Raw genomic sequence first — 11,353 nt, 5'->3', positions numbered from 1 at the left:
AGGCTTGGTTATCATTTAAAGGTCATATCCATGTATATGGTAAAATGTAGAATCATTTAAAGTTCATTTGAAGCGCACACACAGAATTTATCCATATGAATAAATTAAAATTAGATTCACATCTGTGGTAGACTTCTCTGTAATTATATTTATACATTTGATAGGCACATGAAGGCTGAGAAATGACCTTGGCTTTGCCACTTACGTAAACCAGTGAAATTATTTGCCTTTACACAGTTGTTTTTGTATATTTGTAAATGTTTTGCAATATTAGTGAGAATAGAAGAAGACACTTGTTTTTCTGGATTTACTGGATTTCGTATGATGAGTACAATTTTTATATATTTGTTTTATTCTATAAAAATCTGACATTTTGTCTGCATTTCAAATAAAAATTAGATAATTTAGATGTTTTTTATTCAGAAAATTACAATTAATTGAAGAACAAACACTTTCATTTGTTGTGGTTGAAAATGTAAAAAATCTTTATTAAAATATTATCATTTTAAAAAATTGGAACATTCAAAATTTCTTGACTATTATTATGTTACAACTATTGTATTGTCTTGTTATTTTTGGCATTGTCTTGTTATTTTTGTTTTATGTAAAAACCCTTTAAATAAACTTTTTTAGTAAAAAAATGAAACATTAATTTCTTAATAACACTTATGTTAAAATTTTGGTATTATGTTGTTATTTTTGGTTATTTTATATAAAAATCGTTTAAGATATTACCCTAAAATTTGGAACAATAATTTCTTACCTATTTGTATGTTAAAACTTTGGTAGTGTATTGTTATTGTTGGTTATTTTGTGTAAAAAAATCCTTTAAATGAAAAAAATATCAGCATTTAAAAACAATATTATGTTAAAACATTGATATTGTGTTGTCATTTTTGTTATGTTATGTATAAACCCTTTAAATAAAATATTAGTAATAAAATTAAACATACATTTTTTTAATATTACTTTTGTTAAAACTTTGGTATTGTGTTGTTATTTTTGGTAAATTTTGTGTAAAAAAATCCTTTAAATAAAAATATTAGCATTTAAAACATGAATTTCTGAACTGTTATGTTAAAACTTTGGTATCGTGTTGTTATTTTTGGTTATTTCATGTAAAAAATCATTTAAAATATTAGCATAAAAAATGAAACATTAATTTCCTATAAATTCCTATAAAATATTGGTATTAAAAAATATATTGTTCACAAAAGTCATCAGAAGACAAACACATAACTATAAAATATAACTCTAGATAAAGTGAAAATCTCCAAATAATACTTTGGATGTGATATATTATTATACAAATCTGGCATTGTTTATACTTCAAATGAAATTGGCCCTGTAATTTCCCATAAAGCCCCTTAACTCCCTGTAAATACATGGTAAAAAAAAAAGTACATCTTTAACATGAACATTTCTTGCACATTGCAAAAACACATGGCTCTAATTAACATTAAAAACAAGAATAATACCAACATTTGCATTTTTACAATTATTTTCTAAAACATGAATTAATTTTATTTATTCATTCATTCATTTTCTTGTCAGCTTTATTAATCTGGGGTCGCCACAGCAGAATGAACCACCAACTTATCCAGTATATGTTTAGCTCTTCCAGCTGCAACCCATCACTGGGGAACACCCATACACTGTTATTCGCACACATACACATACTCTACGAACAATTTTAGCTTACCCAATTCACCTGTACCGCATGTCTTTGGACTTGTGGAGGAGACCGAGGTAGCAGAGGCTCGAACCAGCGAACTTCTTGCTGTGAGGCGACAGCACCTACTTCGCCAACGCGTCGCCCATTAATTTGTTTAGTTTTTACCATTTTTTTTTGAAGCTCAGACATTAAATGAACTGACTTTAAATGAACAAAATCTACAAAACAACATCTGAAAAAAAAACATTGTCAAGGTCTTACTGACACCTGAAATATGGCTGTACAGTAGGCTTAAGAAATACAGATTGCCATCCACTGTGGATATAGATCTAGCTAACCTCATATATGGACTCGGCCCGTAATGCTGATGAAACTGAACAATGTTTTTCCTCATGCAATGTCTATATGATTCCAGATTAGCTTTAGCAAGCTCCATAAGGCGAAAATAAAGAGTCTGCAGCGCTTGATGCCTTTCACTTTGCTTTCTCCCCTATTCAATGAGAGGTTTATTTTCACCACCGCTCAAAGAAAAGACTATCTGTTTAATCCTTCTCTGCAGCTTAGCCGCGGCCCATGAAATGAATCTTAAATCCAGGTATAGGTATTGGTATAAATATCTCTTTTTTCCCCCTTGCTTGTGTACTCCGCCGCCACATTCGGGATAACAATAGTGGCGTCTGACAAGGCAAGGTTAATCCTATATGCTTGCGTATTATGCAGGGTCAAACTCCATATCGCACGTTTGCCGTGTCATTAATTTCCAAACCTGCGGCCCGGGGTCCCTGGGCACACAATGACTCGCTACATTAGCTAAATGGCCAGCAGTCTGTAGTTCGTAATGAGATGAGTCGCTAGCATGGTCGCTCGTTCATCATCCTGCTCGCTCCAATACAAGTGTTCTTTTATCTAGTTTCTCTCAGAGCTGATGTCATCACAGTGGACATTAATCAGCTGTCAGGGGAACCAGGGACTCCCATAATGCCCTATTAGCAGCCCTGTTCCAAAATCATTACCTGCAAATGAATGACCAGAGATTGGCCATGATGACCACTCCAGAGTCCCGAACAGGACCGAACAGACACCTGCAGTTGAATATGGGTGGGAGATGATTCGGGGACTGTTTTGTTGCTAGCTTCATGTCAAATATCGTGATGCTTTGTGATGTTAAGCAATAGAAGAGGTCAGATTATGTAGTAATGCAAGGTTCAGACTACTTAAAATTAGCCAATTTTAGGGAAACACATTTGATGTGAGGAGTTTTGTGGATTTATAAAGGATAACTTGCTCATTTTGTGTCTGATAGTTTCATGGTGGATGGCAACCGACATGGGATGCTTCATAATGTCGCAACAGATATTTCAGCATTTTTACTGCTTTGCATTCTCCACATCTGACCAATAGGAACACTGAAGCTCTTTCAAATATGTGATATTGTTAAAGAGAGATAGTAGGGGCTTCTGCACTAGAGGAACCTTACCACAGTTCCTAGAACTTCAGGTGGAATTAAGCACTTTTTGGTGTGCTTGCACAGCAAGGGAACGATTTTAGCCCTTAGAACGCCATTTGGGAAAACTAAATTAGCTCCTATACACAAAAAAAAATAAAAATAAATTAAAAATTGATTGATTGGATTTACTATTTTTTAAGGAAAGTGGCTGCTGAATTTAAACAAACAAATTAAGTGGATCATGCTAATTTTAATTTGTTTGTTTAACCCTCTACGGCATGGTGGGCAACAAACCAGTTTTTTGGCCCACAAAAAAATATATTTTTTTAATTACAAACTCAAAAAAAAAAAGTCTAATAATAAGTTGGTGACCAATTCAATTTGAGGTGGGTGAGTATTTGTCCCAACGCAATCTCACGCAATTCGTAACTTTTTGATTTAGTGGCTAATTTGTAATTCATACAATCTAATTTGTACGATTTCATATGATTTGTTTATCACCCAATGACGGTTGGGGTTAGGGGTGGGGTTGGGTGCCACGCCTCCTTTTTAAAATTGTACATTTTCACACGAGTGAACTTGTACAAATTAGCCACTAAACTGACGAAACGTAAAATACTTACGTTTCCTCGTGAGATCAGGCTGATTTGTGCTGTCCTCTGGGGGCAAAAGAGCAATTTTTGGACCATAGCTAGCTTGAGCACACTGCTAGCAGAATGTAAGATAGAATTGATTTTTTAACATATTTAAATTTAATTATCTTGATGTTTAAAATGTGTGTGAAATGCTTGGATATGTGAAGAAGCATATTTGATTGGGAAAAGACATGTTTTGTTATTATCTATATACTAAAATGATAGTTTGTCATTTGTTTCCTCGGGGCAACATTGTGCAGTTAGACCACTTTTGTAAAAACAATAACATTCTTTGGAAGGAAATGTCCAGAAATTGATATTTATGACTATATTATATATTTTTGTTTTACTTTAAACTATTACTCAAAGGAAATTAATGTTGAAATATTTGATAGAGGTAAAGAACATTGAGCAGTTAGGCTCATTCCTTCCGACAGCAAGCTTGAAGAGTCACATTAGCTGTGTTTCCATTTAAAGATGTGAATTTTAAAAAGCCACAGTTTTGCACAGTTCATCTTTAACCCTGATAAAACAAAACCTGATTAAACTAATTTACCTCTTCAGGCTTGTCTGAAACCTACAGGCAAGTGTGTTGAAGCAGGGTAGGAACTAAACGCAGCAGGGCTGTGGCCCTTAAGGAACTGAGTTTGATGTGCATCTGGATTCAGCCCGTATTATATGTTGTAATAATATTTACAACTCTTCCTTAATAAATTACAATACATGATGTAGTATGATTCTTGTGTTCTTGTGATCTTAATTGTTTGGCGACGTCACCGACCAGAGCAAAAGATGACAGTAACGCACCAATTGTTTTCGACCACCGAAAAACAGTAAGAAGAAGAAATCGTCATTCCCTTTATCATATGGATTTACTCTCATCGGCTAGACATCGGCCGCACAACTCAGTGCCATCACTTATTGATCTGCAATCGGTAAATGTAGCTTGTGTTGGCACTACTGCGCTACTTTACTAATAAAATAGCTTCGCTACTGAAAAGCTTTTTGATTTAGAGATTAGTGATGCTACCGCCACGCTACTGAGAAATGTAGTTAAGCTAGTAGCATCACACCCAACACTGTTATTAAGATGGCTTTGGCCAGAGGATTCCTGAATTTCGCAAATCGATAACTTTGTGAGTCATAATATATCATTGGAAATGAAAGGGTGTGTTTTAATTTCTGTTCACTCACGATAACGACAAAAAACTATTTGCTTTTATATAACAAAGAAAGGCTATAGCTAACGTACCTGCAGATGCTTCCTCCGGTTTGACATTGAAGCCTTTGGTGTTAAAAGTATTTTAACGATTTTGGCAAATAAATTGTGCACTGATCTGCTATATATGTGCCCATCTTAGATTTCAGGGTGAAATTATTTTTAAATTTCCAGCAATTAAATTTTTATTACTCGCCATGGTGGCAGGCATGCCTGGTTGTAGTAGCCTAATGCTTTCAGTGGCAGAGAGGATTAACGAAACTGCTAGATGTGGTGCGCTGCAATCAAACTGGAAAACCAATCAAAAGCATCAGAATAGCACTGCTTTAATAAATGGCCTGAGCAGAAGGCATCCTGCATTTCAAAAACAGGCAAAGCAGCAGATTAATATTATTCAACATATTTGGATGTTTCCTCCGGGTGCTCCGGTTTCCCCCACAGTCCAAAGACATGCGGTACAGGTGAATTGGGTAGGCTAAATAGTCCGTTGTGTAAGAGTGTGTGTGTGAATGTGTTTGTGTGGATAATTCCCTGAGATGGGTTGCGGCTGGAAGGGCATCCGCTGTGTAAAAACTTGCTGGATAAGTTGGCGGTTCAATCCGCTGTGGCGACCCCGGATTAATAAAGTGACTAAGCCGACAAGAAAATGAATGATGAATGAATATTTGGGTGTAACCCCATTTCTAATCTTTAGCATTTTCAGTAGTAACTGCAATTTAATTACACATATTCTGAGTAAACTTAACGAATTACTTTTATTTTGTAATTAAATTACATAACGATGTTACATGTAACTAGTTACACTCCAACACAGTGCATAAATCTCCAGAAATTGTCACATATGCCATATATCACCGTCTTGATGATACCATGCATGTCATTAAATACGTCATCGTTGATTGGTCTGGAAGCAAAACATAGCCTGCTATTTTTCTTGTCCACAATACAACAAGCATATAGCGGTCAAGTCACATAATCCAACAGTGATTATCGTAACAGGCGACCATATTGTTTTGAATCCCGCATAGGAATTCGCCCACGATTATAAAGAGTTCCAAATGAATTCAGAGCATCCTGACTTAATAAAACATCAAACTATTGACGATTAAAATTCAACACTGACTTAACATTCCACGCAAAGATGTTTGGGCTACGGTTTGTTGTTTGTTCCCTTATTCTTGTCCTCAAACTATCCCTCAACTTTTGCCTCGCAGTCTCAAAGACACACATTTCTTTCAAGTGAGTCCCAAGGTTAGCGATGTCATTTCCTGTCTTTTAAAGGGAATGTCATCGGCACTACAAATAGAATGCAGCAGGGGGAAAAAAAGCCTTTCCCATGAAGCTCACAGAAGGCTAAATAATTGTACATATTGTCAGATATTTCTCCTTTGGGACCGCATGAATGAGGAGACATTAATGTGAGGACCCTTGCCTCCTTTCTCTCTTCCATTCGGAGCATCTATTTCAATAAGGCGGCCATATGTCGAGCTCCTCCGACACCGCGCACCAGCAAAAGTGATTACTGTGGTTAATAGGTGTCACCAGTCTATTGTAAAGGACATAATTACTGGGGGTCAAGTATCGTATTAATCAAATGCCATTTTGCCAATTCATCGGTGTCACTGGCCCCAGTTGCTTTCAATGTGTCTGCTCGTCCTCTCATGTGTTTCAATTAAACTCCAGATGAGCTCACGGACATTAGCAAAGATTGACATTATATTGGACAAAAAGTAAGCAAATTTGTTCCCACATGAACACTATTTGGAGGTGATAATCAATAACTCTGCATGAAGACGTTGCATAATCTATCATAACAAAGAGAACGAATGAACAAAATAGCCTTGATGGTATTAAAATGGCAAAAAGATAATAAATAAAGCAGCTAAATAATTACCCAAATAAAAAACAGTAAATCATCTAAGGCCTCCGTGACGTTTATATGCTGATGCCGTGGTGTTCCTCGTTTGCATCCATTCATCTCAGCCAAATCCCGTTTGTGCTGTATTTAAGAGGCTGATATCAGATTAATACCCCCATTAAGCGAATGAGAGGATCCATTTGCATAGATGGGAAGAAATATGCAGATAAAGACGGGACAGCCCATGGTAATGTAGGGGGTGGGGCAGGGAGAAATCTAGCCGGATAATATAGCTGAGCACTATTCAAGGCTGGGAAGGAGCTGTCAGTCACATTTGATTTCCCTTTTTTTGTGTGTGTCATGTAATATGCTGGTATCTGTTAGACATGAATGGGTCATTTCAGATGGTCAGTTAGTCAGTTTTGGAATGGAATAATTTTTTGGGGTTAAAAGCTTGTATGAGAAAACATTACAACTTATAAAAGCACATTGGCAGTGTTTGAGAAACTCACTCATATTGAAATATTAAATGTGCTAATTAAATATTCAGTTCACCTATAGCGCATGTCTTTGAACTGAGGTGAAAACCTGAGCATTGGAAACCATTGGAAACCCACGCCAACATGATAAGAACATGCTAACTCTGCACAGAAATGCCAACTGGCCCAGCCAGGACTCAAACCAGCGACCCTCTTGCTGTGAGGCGACGGTGCAAACCACTGATCCTAAACCAGATATAGTTTACCATAAAATTTTCTTGCCACAAGAACAGCCATAGAAGCTGGCATGGTGTTATAAATAAATAAATACACATCAAAATAATTCAGTGCTAACCACTGAGCCACCATGCCATGCCTCATTTTTAATTACTTGAAATTTAATTAAAAGCAAATAGTATTATCATCTATTATTTCCTATAAGTGAATAATAGCATTGTAAAATTTTTCAGCACAGGCTCATTCTGAAAACGTAGTCCCGCGGACGTTTCTGGAGACCATGAATTATGTAGCCGGACGTACATATGGCCGCATTTAATTTTTTAAGTGAACACTACGGGGTGGTATGACGCTGTTCCCTTTGGCGTTTACCGGCTGACTTCGGTGTGTAGGGCTTTCCCGCCGCAACCAGTTTGTTCTGATAGCTTGTCGTGTACGTCGGTGGACTTGAGATGCAGAGGGGCGTTGACCACGACGATGACCGGGTTCGAGTCCGGGAAAGATCGGTTCCAGAAATCAGGAAAGACATAAACAGAATCCAAAAAATAAACCGAATGAGTGAACAACAGGGTGAGAATTTGGTAAAATCCGAAAACGTGGTAAAAATCAGATGAGGGGTTTTCTTTTTCTCAACGGCTTTTGTAAACTGTCGGTTGGGTTTAGGGAAGTAAGTGGGTGGGCGGGTCAATGGGTAAAATTGGTTGGGTTTAGGGAAGTAAGAGGGTGAGTCAGTCGATTGGCTGGTCGCCCAGTCAATCATTCAGTCGGTCGACAGTGGCCTCTGGTGGGTTTACGCGAGAACAGCATGGGCGCGAATGGCACTCACGAGAGATATTTGAAATGGAAAAAAAGCGCACACAGCGGCCTCTCGCAGATTTGCAAAAACTTCCTTTAAAAAAATACCTCCCGGGACGTATTTTGCGGTCTCTAGAATCATCCATGGGACTACGTTTTCAGAATGAGCCTGGGTTGAAATTTTTACATAATATATCTTCGACACTGAATCCAGCAGGTACAGGACATCTAAACAATGTCAGATTGACATCGGACCCAAACATGGTTTGACGTTGCATGTTCTTTGGAAATGAAAATCGGGTTGACGTCAGAACTCAACATCGGACTGTTGTAAGATAGAAGTTGCATTTTGGTTAATTTCCAACGCAGCCTAAAAACAACCAAATATCAACATCTAATGATGTTACAGCTTGATGTTGTGTGGACGTTACCATTATGACGTCTATCAGACGTTGGATTTTAGTTACCATACCTGACAAATAAATGTCAGTATTTGACGTCAACATGACGTTGGTTTAAGATCATGTTGTGACGTTGGATTTTGGTCACTTTTCAACAGATACTAAAATCATTGCAGGTGGGCCCACACATTTGGTGCTCCACAGATAATAGTCCATTCCCATCAGACACACAATGCCATAAGATGTTAGTGATATGTTATATTAGGGTCACCAGCATCTAAGTACAATGTTATTTTATGTCCAATAATGACCGCGTGAAGTGGTGATTGGGGGAGATACTGTGCTTATGATTGTGCAAAGAGAATGGGGGGTTAGTGATTTATCTATGCCACTGACTATTCTTGTATTGTTTATCTTAGTTTTACAAAACTTTTAAGTAATCATTTGCTTCCTATGCAAATCATATGCTAATTTCATTAGCATTAAATACCTTTGGCCTGTGCAAGTGCTGCATATCTAAATGTTTGTGCTTTACAGAAGCACCACAACTCCTCAACAAATAGATGCCAAGAAAAAATGCTGCTTTTATCTTCACCCTAATATAAATTTATTTCTCACACTGCTTGGTGAAATGAAAAATAGCACGACGTGGTTGGGTGAGCTGTCTGAAAATAAAAAAAAAGCCCAAAAAGCAAGCGAAACCATTTTTATTCATAACATTTTTCTCTCCCATATGTTTCTAACTTCCCCCCATTTCTCTCTCTCAAGCTTATAAATTCTCATTCTTCCTCATTTAGAAGTCATTTTCCTTTTCTGTCACCTACTTTGTTCTCACTCCGTCTTCTCCTTGGATCTGCCGCTGTTTGTATAAATTACCATTCATTGCAGCGTCGCTAAAGCATAAGTGGTCTGCTGTCCCGTGTCAGTAGCTTGCCTCGCCATGCATGGCAGAGAAGCGAACCCTTAAACGAAACAAAAGTATCGCATGGGAGCTTGAGGAGGAGTCGCTGTTGCAGATGACACAAACACGCCGCCAAACGTTCTCCCTCGTAATCAGCCAATAAGGCGGAGAGATGCGAACACGGCAAGAACAGCTTTACCATTCCAGCTGACTGGTGGCGAGCCAAGAGCGCAGTGGTGTTCAAATGGCAACACTCACTCAACACCTGTTCTCACCACCTGGCTAACACAACCTAGGCCATGGGAGTGTGTCAATGACGGCAGTAGGGGAGAGCGAATATGAGAGAGAGAAGGAGAACGTGTGTGTGTGTGTGTGTATGTGTGTGTGTGTTATTCTGAGAGGCAATATGTGTGTGTGTGTGTGTCTAACGATAAAGGTAGACCTATCTGCGGCCCCTTTCAAACAGTCCAGGATCATTTGCATGTTGTAATTGGATTGTGTGGAGTGCCAGCTTTGCCGTGTATTGTAATGAGGCACGTTTTTGTTTAGCTCTTTTATTCACTGGAAAGAGGCTCCTTATTATCAAGCCATTTTTTTTTTCTCTTTTTGCAGTCGGCGCCTAGCTATTTCATAGACTGCTGTGTAGTAAGTTGTAGACCTGGAGCTACTTTGTCAATTCAATGCATTCATTGTTCGTTCAGAAGTACAGAAGGGAAGGAGAAATTAGCATTAAATGAGAAAGTTTCACACTTTTTTTAAGGAAACTGAACAGCGTTTGACTGAATTTATATTTAAGCTGACACTTTTATCCAAAGGCCACACATGCGATGCAGTAATCATACAGTATATATTTTTTAGAAATTTGTTGATTGGCTGGTAATCAAAGCTAAATGATTGGGTTTACTCTGCTGTGTGTGTTAAAGAAATGGTGTAAAGCGGTCTTTGTGCATGCATTTAGACCACATTTATACTGTAAACCAATACTTATTTAGAACTATTTAAATAACTCTAAATTATTATCTGTAAAACATTTATTTCCTATTAAGTTGCATTGTTATATTGATTTTAAACTGTATTTATTAGAGAAGATAATATCTGACAAAATCAATCATTGTTATCAGTCAATAATAATCAGGCCAATTATATCTTTCCTGTGTCAAAAAAAAGAGTAGATTTCACACTTTATTTGAAGAAAAATGCAATTAGCGTTCGTGAATTTACATTTAAGCAGACATTTTTTATAAGATGGCCGATGAGTGAAATTTTTGAAAGTGGTATTAAAACCATTTAATCATGGGAACTAACAATACAGCACCTTACAAGCTGTACTTTATATAAAGAACCACAGGAAAGAAAGAAAGAAAGAAAGAAAGAAAGAAAGAAAGAAAGAAAGAAAGAAAGAAAGAAAGAAAGAAAGAAAGAAAGAAAGAAAGAAAGAAAGCAGTGACTGCTGCTGACTCTTTAAATATAGTGGGTTTGGTGTATTGTGTCACAAATCAATGATGCTAGAAGTGCAGATTCTCTTGGACCAGTTGGTGTTCACCAGTGTGTGTAAAAAATCTTATCTTACTTAATAATCTTACCCAAAGTGGTACTAAAAACTGACCAGGTACTACTGTAGGTACAGAATGCATGTGAAAAAGCCCAAAAAGTGAACTGTACTGAACCGAACCACACCAGTCCATGCAGTGTAAAATGCCTTAAAG

The sequence above is a fragment of the Danio rerio genome, chromosome 1 (genome assembly GCF_052040795.2).
Source record: "Danio rerio strain M-AB ecotype USA chromosome 1, GRCz13ab, whole genome shotgun sequence".
Taxonomy (NCBI): Eukaryota; Metazoa; Chordata; class Actinopteri; order Cypriniformes; family Danionidae; genus Danio; species Danio rerio.
The sequence above is the reverse complement of the archived record's forward strand: the minus strand, read 5'-3'. Positions refer to the sequence as shown.